This window comes from Parasteatoda tepidariorum, chromosome 7 (genome assembly GCF_043381705.1).
Source record: "Parasteatoda tepidariorum isolate YZ-2023 chromosome 7, CAS_Ptep_4.0, whole genome shotgun sequence".
NCBI lineage: Eukaryota > Metazoa > Arthropoda > Arachnida > Araneae > Theridiidae > Parasteatoda > Parasteatoda tepidariorum.
In genome coordinates, this window is record NC_092210.1 from 55,640,517 (window position 1) to 55,658,011 (window position 17,495).

The following is a 17,495-nucleotide window of genomic DNA, read 5'->3' on the forward strand; positions in this document are numbered from 1 at the left end:
CCGCCAAAAATATTTACAGCCCTTGGTCAAATTATTAGACGCACTGTAAGATTCTATGTAAAATCTTAATTATCAGGTGATACTATGCAACTTTATTGTCTTAACTCGACTGAAACTGGTTTGTACTTGTTTACGTTCGTTTATTAATGGGTGAAATGAGACGATATATAATATAATTTTGACAATATCTCTATTCTCTTACACGGCGACAAAAAAAGGCCTCATCACAACTCCCCGAGTGGCAACGCTAGAAAATCGACCCATGATTGCCGCTAAAAATGTCACATGCCAAAACTAGATGAGGTCAACATATAGCGCTTTTAAAAACGGAAACGGAAATAACCAGAGAGAGCATTCTCACCAAATGTGATCTCTTCCGAAATTCACCCTATCAGCTGCGGCAATTCTCATACTATTAAGCTAGGCAGAAGTGAGTAGTCTTTGTCGATAGATCTCTATTTTAGTATTTTGTCGAAAGCGCTTTTTCTTACGAATTTATTTCTTTTATTTATTCATTGAAAAATGAGTCTCAGTCGTGCTGCTACGCTTTAAGATTTTATACTATAGCACATTTCTAATAGGTTTAACGAATTACATGTCATTTATTTGAATTCAAATTTATTTTAATGACTTAGTATTTACTAAAAAGATGTAATTTTTCTTTTAAAAAAAAGTTTTTATACGGATTTGAATGATTGTTTTGAATTCTTAGGATTTTGTGCATTTGCAATGTACCTAAGTTAGTAGCGAGCGAAGCAAACCATATAAGATTGCATAGCAATTTTCGGGGATTGGGGAGCAGGGGGCGCAACCCACTAGTCTAATATAATTTTGACAGAGGATATATCATATAAAAGTAGAATATTTTTTATTTCAAGCATCATATTAGTATATTATAATAATTATTTCGAATTATTAGACACACTGTAGTATTTTAATAATTGCATGTTCTGCACGAGTTTATAGGCAATACTCTTATATTTAAACATACTTGTGATGGAGTTTTATAGAGGAGATTTTTTTTTTATATGCTTCCCATTTGCATTTATTTTTAACGTATTGTATGACAATGTTAATCCATTGGTACACGAACGTAAACAAGTGCAAAAGCCGGTTTCAGCCGCTTAAAAACACTGTCGAGCAGAAAGGAGTACTGGAACAATTTAGCGGGGGTACGCGTTCTTATGCGAAATATCTAGCAACAAGCGAATATTTAAAAACAAAACTAGACATAAATATTTACGATGACTTATTTTTCTATTGTCTACTTTTTGCAAAGTTAACAGTTAATAAAGAGTGGTGTCAACAGCCAGTTCTGATTTTCAACTTTTGTGCAATTTTTTCATATTAAAAAAATACATTCATTCTTTTTATGAGTGGTACACAGCGTTACGAACAATTTAGAAAAGGGTACACAAAAGTCATAAGTTTGGGAAACACTGCTATAGAGTATCTCTTGATAATTGAAGATTTTACGTAGAATCTTTCAGTGCGTCTCATCATTTGGCCAGAGACTGTCATGCAATTAACATTAGATTGCCTTAAGGAAGTCATTTTGATTGCTTTTAATTTCAATTGGAAAAACATTGATGCATATAATGACACAATTTCTTAGAATTTTGTACAACATATAATATTTTTTTATTGTTAATATTAACTAATAACTTGTTATCTAACTATAAAGAATGTAAAAAAGTATTAAAAACTAATTTTATACAAATTTCTTTACGCATTATTTATTTTTTTTACAATTCAGTCATTCTGACTGCTTTTGGGCAATATAGGCATATAATAAGTTTCAGTCTTTCTAAGTGTTAAATGCTTTTGTTTTGAGATGCCTGTTTTAAAGAATATCTTCTGAAGGATTGAAATTGTTTGGAAGATTCTTTGTTTTAAGGAATATCTTCTGAAAGATTGAAATCGTTTGGAAGATTCTTTGTCTTAAAGAATATCTTCTGAAAGATTGAAATTGTTTGGCTGATTCTTTGTCTTAAAGAATATCTTCTGAAAGATTGAAATTGTTTGGAAGATTCTTTGTCTTAAAGAATATCTTCTGAAAGATTGAAATCGTTTGGAAGATTCTTTAAAAAAAATAAAAAATAAAATATCTTTTGATGAAGATAAAAAAAAGGAAGTCTTATCGTAGGAAAAGAGTATCTTTTGCTGCCTGTCACTTTCACTTTAACAGAATATTATTAACACTTAGGTTAGCGCGCTCAAAATAAAATCATCACCCTCTCCCCCCTTTTACTCATAAATATGACTAAGAGACGACGTTCATTTGCCGCATTGGGGGAGGGGGGAATCCGAGGTTATTTTTAATAACATAATTATGAGAAGGCATCTGAAGAAGTGGACGGAAAAGACCGTCACATACGGATGTTTAGAATATACAGTTTACAAATGGAGTAAACATTCTAACTGCGGATGATATTTGTTTATGTTTACAGTAGCAACATGTTTAACATTAAGAGCCCCTCTTTTCATTATTTACGTGCGGTCATGTGATGGCTCGGCGTTTTAGGTTTTCGAAATAGTTGTGTAGGGGGGTAAGGGGGTCAGGAGAGGGGTGATTTCATTCATGCAGAATATTTATATGAAAATTTGTTTGTACAAAAGTTAGTTGGAGTCGAAGAGTTTCCAGAGTCAGTTCTCACTTTAAAATTCATTTCTTTCGATGGTTGTTCGCGTTTTCCTTAAATGACTACGCATTTTGGATTATAATTATTTAGCATTTTTTTCGGTAAGTCATTCATAACTTTTTTTGAATTTATCTAGATTCGTGTAGTATGGATTGCCATTATGAACCCAAGTCGAATATCTTTGATTGTCAAAAGTGACATCAAATGACCCAAAAGAGTTTCAACCTGCACAGTTGCATCCAAGGTTTCGTGGCCAAAATTAGTAATTCGATAAAATTTGTATTCAGGGGTTTTTATGTGCAGGTAAATTGAATTAATTCATAGTTGAAATTTTGAAATACATTAAAAATACCCCCAAAAAACAAACAAAATGGCGGCAGAAATAGGGCGAGCAAAAATAAAAAAAATTAATATAGTACGTTTAAATAATTAAATATAGCAATGAAAATATAACAATTTTCGTAATTTTGTATTAAAAATGAAAAGCAAATTATATTTCAGAAGTAATATTACAAAATAACGAGAAAACATGAAAAACAGCATAATTTTTGTTTTTCGGTATGTTTAGTCCACCTTTGCAATACGGGCAAAATGTGGCAGGTTTCTTTCGAAAGAAAAAACATCAAAGAAGACAACAAAAAAAAGTTTAGCTAATGACCTCGTGGAACTTTTTGGAACTTAGTTTCGAAAGTCATTCAAACATTGTAAAATGTCAAATGATGAGATATGAACTATAAGTTTGTCAAGAGTATTCACTAATCCAACACATTGAAAAATTGTACTATCATTTCAGACTCATTACTCTGATAAAAATGTAAACAGTAAGGTGAAATTCCTATATATATTTCTGAAATAAAAATTTAAAAGTTACATTTAAAAAAAAAAATTTTAACATATTTTTCATGACATTGTACTCTTGTCGGTCCAAAAAGTAAATTATAATGTTTGGAATTATTATGAATACTTAATTTGGGGAACATTAAAACTGCCTATTTTAGTTGAAAATTTAATTTTTGACTTTTGGTCAAAGATCATGGTCTTCTGGCCCACAGTGACCTGGAATGAAATGCCGAGGAGAAAAGAACCAATTGCAATTTTATCTATTCATCTTATTTCGCGTAGAATTAAATGAAAAGTTTGAGCACGTCCCCCTTAAAACACCAGAAAGGCTAACGTTCTGAAATTTAAACAGTGCGTAACAAGAAGCAGTTTCATCCCCCCGATTCTAAAATTCGTTCAAAAATTTAAATTAGATTGTTCGGGAAAGACATTTAAAAAAATGGAATTTTCTCATTGGCTTAGAGCAAGCGCCATTGGTGTAAATGGAACTGCAGACGATTTTAAATATAGCGTCAGTGATGTTCGCTCTCCTTTAAATTAAAAAAAAAAAAAATGCCGTTCTTAGATATTTTGTTATTTTTTATTCGATATGTCACGTAAACCGCTTGAATCATTTTGGTTAAAGGTTCTCACTGAAATAAGAAAGTAAACTATTAGTACTAAAGAGAAAAATTAATTTATAAATGGCTCTAACAGATTTAGAAGTAGCATAGTCAATCGCCATACTATTATGGATGCTTAATTAATTTGGTAATAGATACTATGAGTTTATTCTTATCTCGTCCCGCCCTATTTTAGGGCATACGAGAGTTGATACATACACAAATCATACATTAAAAATACGTAAATCTCTAAAAGTTACATCAACAGTGAATATAAAAATCAGAATATCTAAAATAATGTTCAATACAATTCTATAAAACAAGTTTAAACCAATTAAAATAATAAAGTAGTAAAAAGATTAAAAAAAACAAAATCACCCAAAAACCAATAAATGCTAAAACTTTACAGGAGCATGCAAAACAGTGATAAAATATAGAAGTTAAAATTCGATAAAAAGGTTAAAAGGCAGAACAAGTTAAGAATCAAAACAATCAGTTAAAAGTTGATAAAAACAATACTTGTTAAATTAAAAATTTATAAAAACAATGCTTGTTAAATTAAAAATTTATAAAAACAATACAAGTTAAAACGTAGAGAAGTTTAAAATGAATGGTAATAGATACTATAACTGAATTTGGTAATAGATAGTAACTGAATTTGCTAATAGATACTATAACTGAATTTGGTAATAGATACTATAACTGAATTAACTATGCACTACAAATCATAATGAATGGAGAAATAGTTCTAATTCGCATGGTAGAAAAACAAACACGCAAATGATCATCCATTTATTTTGGTAAAAGGTATTGTAGCTGAAACAAAATAAACTATATTAAATAACAAAATTAATGGAGAAATGACACTCATTCGGTAAGAAGAAAAGCAATACTATTTTTAACGTCAATGATGCTTAGTTAAGTTTGTTAATAGTTACTAATTTTATTTTATAATCAACGTTGAACAGCCGACCCATTCTACCCGTGTTTAACTCCACAGCTTGTCATTTTAACCCTTTATCTACTGAAAGTACTTAGAAGTACCAATCACTTTAAACTAATTAATTAAAGTGGTAATTAATTACAGTGGTACTTTTGAGCTCCACTTTAATTAATTAGTACTAACAAATTAAATTTCGCACCGGGGAGATTTTTTTTCTTGTATACTCTTTAATTATCAATATAGCAGCTAAAAAAACTATATATTTGTGAAAAAAATTTCAGTAGTACATAATGCAGTAGATAAAGGGTTAAATCCACAAGGAAGCTCTTGGATCAAGCTCTGACTTGGATCAAAAAACCTTTCGTGGAGGATTGTTTTATTGTACTCACTTGCATTTGCGTTACAAGGATAGGAAAACCACGAAAACCTTCCTCAGCTAGCTCAACGGGAAGGGGATTCTAACTCATTATCCGTCTGCCACTGAGGATATTTTACGTCAGCGCTGTGGTCGATGCGAGCTGGGAGTGGAATTTGCATCAACCAGCCACTGTTGGGATTTGAACCTGGTATACATCATTGGGCGATGAATGCTCTATCCCTTGAGCCACCAAGGTCTAGTTTTTACTAATATTTTTCATTTTTTATACTCTTTTTTAAATAACCAGCGATGAGCAGCAGACCCAATTTCGAGTTTATGACTCCGTAGCCTTGTAATCATGAATTCAATTCAGAAGACAAGGGAACTCTTGGATCAAGTATTGGGAAACTTTCGTGGGAGACTTTCGAATGGAACTAACTTGCATTTGTGTTACATGGAGAAGAAAACTTATCACGGTTAGTCTGATGGCCAGGGGACTCTAACCCATGATCCGTCTACTACTGAAGATGTCAGCACTGGGGTCGGTGCTATGCAACTTGCCATTTATTAAATATTTAGTAGTTTTTAAATGGCATAACGATTGCTTATGCCATTGATGCATGGCTTTTAAGTACACTCAGGAGTTGGAAAGTGATCAAAATTTTGATTATTTCCTTTTGATGATTATGTAACCTTTCCTTCAGTAATAAAACAAACAGAGAATTGTCCGGCATTAAAGATATGATTGCACTATTTGAATTGTCGAAGTTTTGTCAGCAAATTTTCTTCATCGCGGGATAAATAGTTTAAAATAACAATCCTATTTTAATCTATGAAGATTTCTTAATCAAAAAAGTATGTAAAAAAAAAATAATTGTTTTAAAATTAGGAATGGAATGAAATGTATGTGGAAAATGGGAATGAAATGTAACAGCCCATTTATTTTACCCATCCCCGAGGACGGCTTGTCCAACAATGTACCCGTCCTCCTTTGAAACTAACCCGTAGCTTCTAAATAAATAAAAATATAATTTTCTCTTATTTATAACAAACATGTATATAGATAGCACAATGAATTAGTAGTTACTAGGATCACATTATACAGTAATAAAAGAAATACTAGGTTACTAATAGTAACCTAGTATTTCTTTTATGAAATAATTTATTTCTTTTATGAAATAATTTCAATGACAAAGGTCAATTTATCTGGAATGTCAATTTATCCGAGGGTACTGCGTTTTTTAAATGAATCAAATATGACGTTTGCCTGTTCCACAATCAAGCCAATGATTCACAGAGGTTTCTGCATAGAAATCTGAATAGGATTTTCCATTTAGGTAGATGTTCTTAATTGCGTTTAACGCTTCTTGTTTAAGACCAGTATGTAATGCGTTTTTTTGTAAGTTCATTGCTCAAAAGCCCCTTTCAACCGCTGAAGTACAGAGAAAACATCAATTCCACCATGCGCAGTTTGTTGCTGTATTTCTAGATTAGAGGATCATTTTAGAAGTGAGGCGCTTGTAAGATAACAAAAATTGAAAATGTATCACGAACATTAAAGGGAAAATGGCCGTCCGCGCGGACGTCGGATTCGAGAAATTCGTTGTTCGCGGGGAATTTTTGACCGCCGAGGACTGGAGCCCTGTTTAGGACAGGAGGAGATATTTTAAAAAACATTAAAATCAATCAAATATACTTTTGTAAAAAAAAAAACTATAATTAATGAAAGAGAAAGCTTAGTTAGGTATTGAGCAAGTAATTTATAATTTGAATAAAGAATTTGTGTGTATGTGTTTGTGTATACCTGTTTGCGGGTAAGCGGTTGATTCCAAGAATATGAAATTCAACGCGTAGCTGAATGTGATCACAACTGCAAACTGGAAAGTCATGAATTTTGGTATTGAACAAAATTTGTCATGAAATATCATGACTTTAACTATTTTTTTAAAAAAATCATGAAAAGTCATGGATTTAGGTCGCCGGAAAATCTAATTTTTAAAATGGAATTTACCCCCCTCCCCCCAATTTCATGATGTTCCGAATATCTGAATTGGTAACCCCTCCCACAGTCATATTTGATTAAAATATAAAATGTTTTTTATCGTGTTCTTTAAAAATTATGGTGTACTTTCAAAAAATGAGAAGAAAAAAACATCTTTTCTAGAGCTTTCTTCATTTTTTAAACTCCTGCGATTTCAGAATTTTTGTTATTATTTCTTGTTTTAATTTTATCAATTTAAAATTTTAGCTGAAAGCAAGCCAGTCATTGGCGAATTTTTCTTATTCCGAAATGAGAACAGAAAAATCAGGAGTATTTCTTTCCTTTCTGATGAACAAGAAAAGTATATTTAGAATATAATTCTGCAGGAAAAAAAAAATTATTTACTCAGCTATTTTATTGCTTCAACTCTTTCTTTACTCTGTTTTTTTTTTTAAATTTAAAATCAATAAATGTGAAGCTGTAGAGTATAACAATTTTGGTTATAGCTATCACTTTAATTAATATCATTATAATGCTTTTTAAATTTACTATTCTGTTTTTATCGGAGAAAATAGTAACTTCGTTAAGTCATGAAAAGTTCTTGGAATTAGTCATGGAAAGTCATGAATTTGAAAATCTAGAATGTAGCAGATAGCCTGTGTATCAAAATAAAGATTTTCTGTATTAGTCCGTCTGACAGTATGGACACCGGATTGAGAGTAAGCCCTAAGAATGCGATATTGAAAATGAATTTAAACGAGTAAAATTGTAAACAAAGCTCGATTTTTTTTTTAAAATTACATTTTAAATTCAGAGACATTTAAGAAATGAAATGATCTTATTATGAACTTATCTACCCTGTTCCTTCAGTCTAAATTTTAAAACATGTCTGGTGTATATGTTACGGTGAAACACCTAAATCTGGAGAATGTCGGCATTCAACGGTGAATGACAACATTCACGTAGTCGCTTTGTTGAATGTCCGAAATATTTGTTATATCCAATTTTATATTAATTTATTCGTTAATATTATTATATTTATTTGATATATTTATATTTATTCTATATTTTAATACTTACTGACGATAGATTAGAAGAAACATCAGTGTTTGGAGTATCGGGCAAATATATACCGGGCAATGGCACTTGACCTTAAAAAAACATCAGTGTAGGGTATACCGGGCAGTGGCACTTAACCTTAAAAAAGCCCGATTTTTGATTTTTTTAAATTATATTTTAAATTCAGAGGCATTTAAGAAATGAAATTATCTTATTATGAACTTATCTACCCTGTTCCTGTAGTCTAAATTTTAAAACCTGTCTGGTGTATACAATATAGCCAAGGTTGCCCCGGCAAGGAATGCATTCCCCGTTTAACTCTCGGCTACTGCGGTTTCTCTAGTTTTTATTTCCATTTTTAGTTGGCATTATTTCATTTCAAATCACTTTAGTTTTCATCATTCACGTCTGCTTAAAAATCGGTGCCTATCTTTGAGAGCGGCTAAACATTTGCTTCAAACGTTGCCATTCTCAGGGCTCGCTAGACGTTAATGATTCGCGACGTGAGAGCTCAAAACGTGTCGACGTTTAATTAAAATCGTGTCGACGTTTTTTTTTTGCGGATAATGAAATTTTTATCTTTATGCTTCAGTTTCTGGGGAAAATTCATTGAGTGACACAGTATACAGGGTTATTCATAATTCCCTCCGCCTGTAAACGCCATTTTTCTTTACTACAACTGGCTTCAGTGGCACATGTTACTGCCATCTACTGGCAACTGCTTGAATTAAAACTTGAATACTTTCGGAATAATTTCATATGTTCTTTTTTTGCCATATTCGTCTTCGTTTTTTTACTATAACGCTTCGAAACCCCGGAGGAGAATTATGAATAATCCTGTATTAAATAAAAATACTTAACGCGATATTATAATTGGTTTTACGTAAGATAATGGTTATGACTTTTGGATTGGAAAAAAAACATAATGCGTCAAAACTTTCTAAAATATTCAAAGAAATACTTTTTATTTATTTATTTATTTCATTTTACTTTATTTTCTGACTGCTTCTCAGGAAAAAAAAATTTGGGGGATGTAAAACAATTCCGTCTACAATTGAAATGAAATTCAAAAAGTAGAAGAAGACAATGGAATGACCCTTCTAACCTAAAATCGAAGTTAATTAGTTACAAATCAATTATTTCAAACAAGTCTCCGCCCTGTTCGAAATTTTTGGAAAATATATTTTTTGTTCATTAATCTAAAATCTATTCTAGATATGTTTTAGTGTATACTAAAATGACATATTTCAATAGAATTTATATTTTACCCTTTATTTTATTTTTTTGCTTAAACAACTAAAATTATATTAAATGTATGAATTGTAAGTATGATGGTTAACTGGGTTCTTCACTACTTTTCCTCTTCTTCCTTACTGTTCTTAACAAAATAAACAAATAAGTTTAATTTCTAATAATTTTAATAAGCTTAATTGCTTCAAACTGTTTTAATTCTGGGATTCATTAAATCATTGTCGCCTGTAGTGTATATCTACCACGACAAATATACAATTCCAATATAAAACATGTTGACTCGATTCTATGATGGGGTATTTTTCATAGATGAAAGTTGACATTGTCGATAACTCCTCCCCCCATTGGTGACCCGGGCTTGATGTGAACACGCCTACCTTGGCAGTAACGCCCACTTCAATTTAAACACTCCTACTTCGATGGATGGTTCACATTGAGCAGTTGACTTGCTACTTGTAACTTCGACATTATCCAACTCCTCGCACTGTTGCTACTCAGTCTCGTCTCGATCACACACAACGTCAGCCTGCATTCACTCGACTGCTAAGGGCAACACAAAAGCGACCATGGCCGTGAACTTAATACAGCTCCAACGATCAGCATTAAAAAGCACGGTGATCTTAAAACAGCTCTCTCGGCTTCTCACAAAACTGCAATGAATCAACTTGTGGTGTCCATTTATCGAATTCTATCGCAGATATAATTCTGGTGGGGGAGTACTGTAGTGTATCTACCACTACAAATATACAATTCCAATTCACTAGTATATAAAACATGTTAACTCGATTCTATGATGGGGTATCTTTTCATAGATGAAAGTTGACATTGTCGATAACTCTTCTCCCACACACGCCTTTCAATTGAGCATAAATGTAACATTCACATTCTTGTCTTTTGACTGAGAAATCAAAAGAGCAATTTATATTTATAATTTCTAAAATAAAAGCATAATAAAACTATTTGCCGAACATATTAATTACAGCTGTAAAATAATTTCTTATCTAAAAATCTCTTACTATATCTTATTTAAGTATTAAGGAAATTCTAAAGATGCAAAAAAGAAACTTTTTTGAGATCATTTTTTCAATTTTCTGTTTTTAGTATTCGCTGTTTAGCAAAATAAGAGAACTTTCCTGATTTAACAATATTTTTTTTTTTTTGAATTGTGCAAAAGTTGGGAAATAATATTAACAATTTTTTGAAGCAAATTTTTTCAACATTATTCATTTTAAAAGGGCAACTTTCATTGAAGTTAGCGGCGAGAACAAGTACCAGGGTCAAAATAAAAGTATATGTCCATAATTTTTTGTTCACTTCGAAAGTAAAGCAAACTGTTATATATATATTTTTTTTTTTTGCTTTGCACATATATGCATTCACTTTTCCTTGCTCAAATAAATAGGAAACAATAAATAAAGACAACCAATAATATATATACATTTTTCGAAAAAATAATATGCTTAGTAAATATGCTGTTTTGAGTTCAATAATTTTAAACGGCAGAATGTTTCTAATTTCTTAACAAGATTTAATTCTCAGCTAGCAGGTAATAATTCTAATTCTAAGTGACAGTAGTTCCAATCCGAATCCGAAGTACTAAAATTTTTTTTTAGTATATTAATGAAAAAATAATATACGTGGTAGCTTAAGGAATAAGATTTTTAGAAAAATTCAAATTTAATTAAATAGTTGGCAAAGTAGTTCTGCGAAACACGCCCTGACATAAATTTTAAAAAAAAAATTTAAGGTTAAGACGATAGATAAGATGTTGAGAAATTTTAAGAACCTTAAAAATGTTGACTTATTAGTATTAATAATTATTAGATATATATTGTTGAAGAAATTGATAAATATATTATTCCAAATCTACTCATACGTATGTATATTATTGAAATTGAATCAATCATTGAAAGTACAAACTAAGAAACTAAAATTGAAAAAAAGCTGATGTATAATAACATTCTGTCAGAAATATGCTTCTATAAAACTCGATATTCGTTGAATAATATATTTTATCCAAATCTTACGAATAAATTTTTAGACGACTAAAAATTTAACAAGTTAATTGTTTTTAATGTTAAATTAAGAATTTAACATTAAGGATCTTTGGATTGCTCTCCTGATCAAGCTAAAGGGGTTCTATTTCTCAGGTTACGGGTATAGTTAAGAATCCAAATATTTATATATATATATAACCATCGTTGAACAGCAGACCTGATTTTTATGGGCTTACGACTACTCATGTTAAAACTCCGTAGCCTTGTCATTTTGAACCCAATCCAGAAGACAAGGGAACTCCTGGATGAAGTATTGGGAGAAATTTGCAGAAGAAGGACATTTTGATGGAGCTAACCCTCATTTGCGTTACAGAGAGGAAAACCACGAGAACCTCCCACGGTTAGCCTGAAGGCAAGGGGACTCTAACCCACGATCCGTCTACCTCTGCGAATATTTTACGTCCCCATTGTGGTCGGTGCGAGCCGAGTGCGGAATTCGTATCGACCAGCAGTCGATGTGATACGAACCTACACCTCACGCGAAGGTGAACGTTCTATCCCCTGAATGATGTATGCTTATTCAGAGAAAGTACGTTTTTGTTGTCGATTTTGTAGTTTAATTAATAGTTAGCACTAACCATTAAGATTTGTATTTAGATTAGCAGAAGAAAACCATTAAAATTGACACTTAGTACGTGAAAATCCGATCGTAGAACGAAAGTTATTCAAAGTGTTATCTTCCTTTTTATTTCTTTCCTTCTTTTTTGTGTTCGTAGCTGTCTGATTTTAAACTATCTTACTGTCAAGTCATAACATTGGTGAAAATAAAGGATAATTCTGCAAATGATATCCAACTGTACCATTCATGGTGATAAGATTTATAAACTATGATTTGAGGGAAAACTTTTACTATTTCATGGTAAATATTAATTTATATGTGATATGAGAGGCACAGAACAACTCAACTTGATTTCGTCATCTAGTAGTTTTGAAATATCATAAAATTCAAAATAATTCGAAACTCTCACAGATATACAGAGTAATTCAAAATGAATAGGGCGATTCCAAACGGCTATAACTACTGAATGAAAAAATATTTATCGATACATTATCGATTTAACGATTTTATATGCATCCGTCAAAGATTTTCTATGTGTACTAGGCCATGCTTGTTTAAAGTGCGGCTCGGCCGGGAAGTTCATGTGGGCCTTTAAAATGTGACCCAAACGCAAATTATGAAAATATTTAAATTCACAAATTTTTACTAAAAAAAATTTTTTGCAATATTTTTCATAAATAATCGATTCGTATGTAATTGAATTTTAATATGTAATCGATTCGTATGTAATTTAATTGAATTTTAATATATAATCGATTCGTATCTAATTGAATTTTAATATATAATCGATATATAAAAATTTTAAAATTGGAAAGTGTGTTAAGCGTTGTTATAAAAACCATTCACTTTTTAAAAGACTTCATCATAGACAATTTCAAGAGTTTCTTAAGGTATATGGCAGGGGTGGCGAACCTTCATACACCAACGTGCCATTTTTTCTAAAAAAATTGTTTAATGAGGTCATAGACGTGCCGTCAAAGAATTTTGACTTCGTGATTATTGGGAAAATAATAANAAAACCATTCACTTTTTAAAAGCAAAAAGACTTACTTCATCATAGACAATTTCAAGAGTTTCTTAACGGCTCTGAATTTGTAGATGTTCTTTATTCTCTGAATTTGGAGGCTCTGAATTTGTAGATTATGCAGAAGTAAGATGGCTCTGTATGGGGCTCAAAAGATTTTATGATTTAAGAACTGAAATAAAAATATTTATGGAAACCTGTGACTGAATTTGAAGATTTTTAGATTTAGCATTTTTAGTAGACTTAACAGAACGTTTGGATGATTTAAATTTGAGACTTCAAGGGAAAATAAATTAATTAATAATATGTTCTAAACAAACAGCGTTTGAAATAAAGTCAAAATTTTGTTGTTGTTGTATTTAATTTACGTCGCATTAGAGCTACACAATGGGCTATTGGCGACCGTCAGGGAAACATCCCTGAGGATGATCCGAAGACAAGCCATCACAACTTTGATCCTCTGCAGAGGGGATAGCACCCCCGCTTCGGAAGCCCAACGACCTGCACGCGAAGTCGAGCACTTTACGATAGAACAGTTTAATGAGGACCCATACCGCACACCCTCGGTCCCTACGCAGGCTGATCCAAGTGGTCACCCACCCGCACACTGACCGAAACCAGTGATGTTCGACTTCGGTGAGCTGCTGGGAACCGTGTCTTAACGATCAGTCCTCTGCGGGACTTAAAAGTTTTGCAAAATCAAAAAAACGTAAAAGATTTGACACCTTTCAGCACTTTGACCGCACATAAACCCGCGAGTTGCACAAAAATATGCTGCGTTAATTTTTGATTTAATTAAAAATTTTGAAAATTTCAAGATTTTCGAAAACAAGAAGATTATGCCTACATATTTTCTATAGAAATAAATAAATTACCTTCAAATCTTCATTGAACTGCAAAGTAACATTCAACTGAAAGAAAAAATTTGGGGGACCGGAGTTTTATAAGGATTGCCTCCCCAACGATAAATATCCTAATTTTTACAATCCTGGCTTTATTAATGTGTTCAGCTTTTGGCAGTACCGATGTTTGTAAACAATTATTTTCAAGCATAAAGCTTACAAAAAAAAAAAAGTAGGACAAAGTTCACTAACAAACATCTCGAAAATGCATTCAAATTGACAATCCTGATTGTTGAACCTGATATTGATTTGCTTGTTCAACAAAAGAAAATTCATCCATTTGAATTTTTTTTATCTTTATGAAATCCAAGTTAAATGAAACGAAACTTTTACAAATTTAAAATAAATATGTATCTATAACATATCCAATTCAAATTAGAAAAAAATAATAATAAAGAGAGGTTAGTTTGTTTTAATAAAACTATACATAATAAACTACATGATTTTTTATTTCAATGTATTGAAAAAATATTGTACACGTCACCTAGAATTTCTGTTTTATTTGCAATGTGGCCCTCAAACGGTTATAGTAATTTATTTTAATAAAACTGCATAATAAACTACATGATTTTTTTTATTTCAATGTATTGAAAAAATATCGCATGTGTGACGCAGAAATTTTTGTTTTATTTGCAATGTGGCCCTCAAACGGTCATAGTAATTTATTTTAATAAAACTGCATAATAAACTACATGATTTTTTTTATTTCAATCAATTGAAAAAATATCGCATGTGTGACACAGAAATTTTTGTTTTATTTGCAATGTGGCCCTCAAACGGTCATAGTAATTTATTTTAATAAAACCACACACAATAAACTACATGATTCTTTATTTCAATGTATTGAGATTGTAAGTGTGGCTCAGAATTTTTTTATTTATTTGCAATGTGACCCTCAAACGGTCACAGTTTAGACTCTCATGATTTAGGCGGATTTCATTCTGAAGCATTTGGGCAGTCACCGACGTTCTTCTATTGTTTTGGGCATGAGTTGTAACCATGCATGTTTTGTTTTGCCATACCGTTGTTTGTGGCATTTGGAACTCCCTACTGCCTCCGTACGTCGATTATCGTCTGCTTTGGTCCTACGTGCGGCGAATTCCTTCAGCGTTTTCCGCTGAAGCACTTGGCCTTCCCGCTACTTTTCCCTAACATCCCGTTTCTTCAACATCCCGTGACAGCTGCTAGTGTTGTTCTCATTTAAAAAGATTCTTGATTGTAATGCTGACGAAATCTTCTCTGCACACTGTGATAGCAGAATCACAATTGTTAAATTCTAACACGCAGAATGCACGGGATTTTCCACTGATAATTCCGCTTCATTGCGCCTTACGTAAAGAAAGTTCCATCAATATTCTGCGTTAATCTTATAGATGCTAATTATATATAATCTCTATGCTATGAGCTTCATGTTAATTATTATAATCTCAGTAATCTCTATGTTATGATCTTTATGTTAATTATTATAATCTCTGTAATCTTAATTATTATAATCTCTATGTTAATTATTATAATTACTATATTATAATCTATATGTTAATTATTATAATTACTATATTATAATCTCCATGTTAATTATTATAATCACTATATTATAATCTCTATGTTAATTATTATAATCACTATATTATAATCTCTCTGTAAATTATTATAAACTCTGTAATCTTAATTATTATAATATCTTTGTTAATTATTATAATCTCTATAATCTTAATTATTACAATATCTATGCTAATTATTATAATCTCTATGTTAATTATTATAATTACTATATTATAATCTCTATATTAATTATTTTTTATTAAATAGTTGTTTGTAATCGCTATATTCATTTTGAATTACCCGGTATTTCCTTATTTTATTTCGATGAAATTTAAACCTAATTATTTGCTGATTAACCATTTCAATTTTAACGTAAAAATAATAATTTATTTTTAATGAGTATTTCATTTTTGGTTGCTAGAAATGCTATAGAATAATAAAAAAAAGTGAAACTTGTTGTAACCAAAACCGGCCGCTCTATTAGAATCTGAAATGCAACTACAGATGCGAAATCTGTAAGGCTAATTTTTATTTATAAACATAACATTGAAAATTCTAATGTTTTCTGAAGTTATTGCAATTTTAAATGCTTTTCCGCGAAATTCTCTCCTTTTTTCTGTTATTCAGTTTACATTTTATTTTGTCGCGCATAAACTATAAATGACGAAGGCTCTTAGAAAAATGTACACGGCATTTGGGAGAATAAAAATTTTACACACCTATTAATTGTTCATAACTTTTTAAGTTAAAAGAAAACATGTTGGCTGACCCCTGAAATACAACTACAGAGTTTGACGTGTTCATAGGACCATTTTGAATTCTAAACTTGCAAACGATTTTTATTCAAACTTCCAATGTCTTTGAAAAATATGTTAAATTCAGGTACTTTTCTTTCAATCATAATTATTTATCCGAAAATGTACCGAATGTGGAAAAATGTATCGCTTGCATGACTTTAATTGACGGGATGTGAGAAGAAAAAAAAAGGAGAATAAATAAAATAAGAAGGAGATTGAACGAGTCTAAACATTTATATCGAAATTTTTATAAATATAGGAGAAATAAAAATTGCTTCCAATGCCAACTGTTATATTATATTAGGATATCATATATAATATAACCGTTATATATGTTTATCATACATCATATACGTATAATAATTGCTCCTCATTTGTTTCTTATTGTTTCGTACATCCAGTATACTTTCATTATTAAAATTGTGCTTACTTAAAATAATAACATATTTTATGAACAGAATGATTATATTTATCGACTTTTAAGAAGGGAAAAAAAGCGAATGATTGTCTTAATGATATAAATAATAGTAATATTCTAGAAAGCAGAATTGTTTGTTCAAAAGACGAATCAACTTTTTCCTAAATTAAACGCCATTTTTTTTTTAAATAAGAATATATAATGAATGAATTGCTACCGTTTTTCTAGCATTGTAATTCCGTTATACTGGGTAATTAAAAATGAATATAGCGTTTACGAACAGCTACTTAATGAAAAATAATTCATCTATAACATTAACACAAAATGCAGATGGAACTTTCTCTACGTAAAGAGCAGTAAGTATAGCGGAATCCTGCGCGAGTTCATTAGTCTTGCGCATTCTGCGATGTTAGAATTTAACAACTGTCATTCTGTTATCGCAGTGGAGAGAAGCTTTCGTCAGCGTTACAATCAATTTCAATCAAAACAATCAAATTGTAAACCCTGTATTTCGTGAAAC

The 17,495-nt window shown here is 31.0% G+C and overlaps 1 long non-coding RNA gene across 1 annotated transcript in view; it reads left to right on the forward strand.

Moving 5' to 3' along the window:
- Window positions 1–2,602: 2,602 nt before the first annotated feature.
- LOC107447076 (uncharacterized) overlaps window positions 2,603–17,495 on the forward strand; it is a 48,572-nt gene continuing 33,679 nt past the window's right edge. Inside the window, exon 1 of the long non-coding RNA XR_002376556.3 lies at window positions 2,603–2,743. This is a non-coding gene — a long non-coding RNA (uncharacterized lncRNA). The remainder of the gene's footprint in view (window positions 2,744–17,495) is intronic.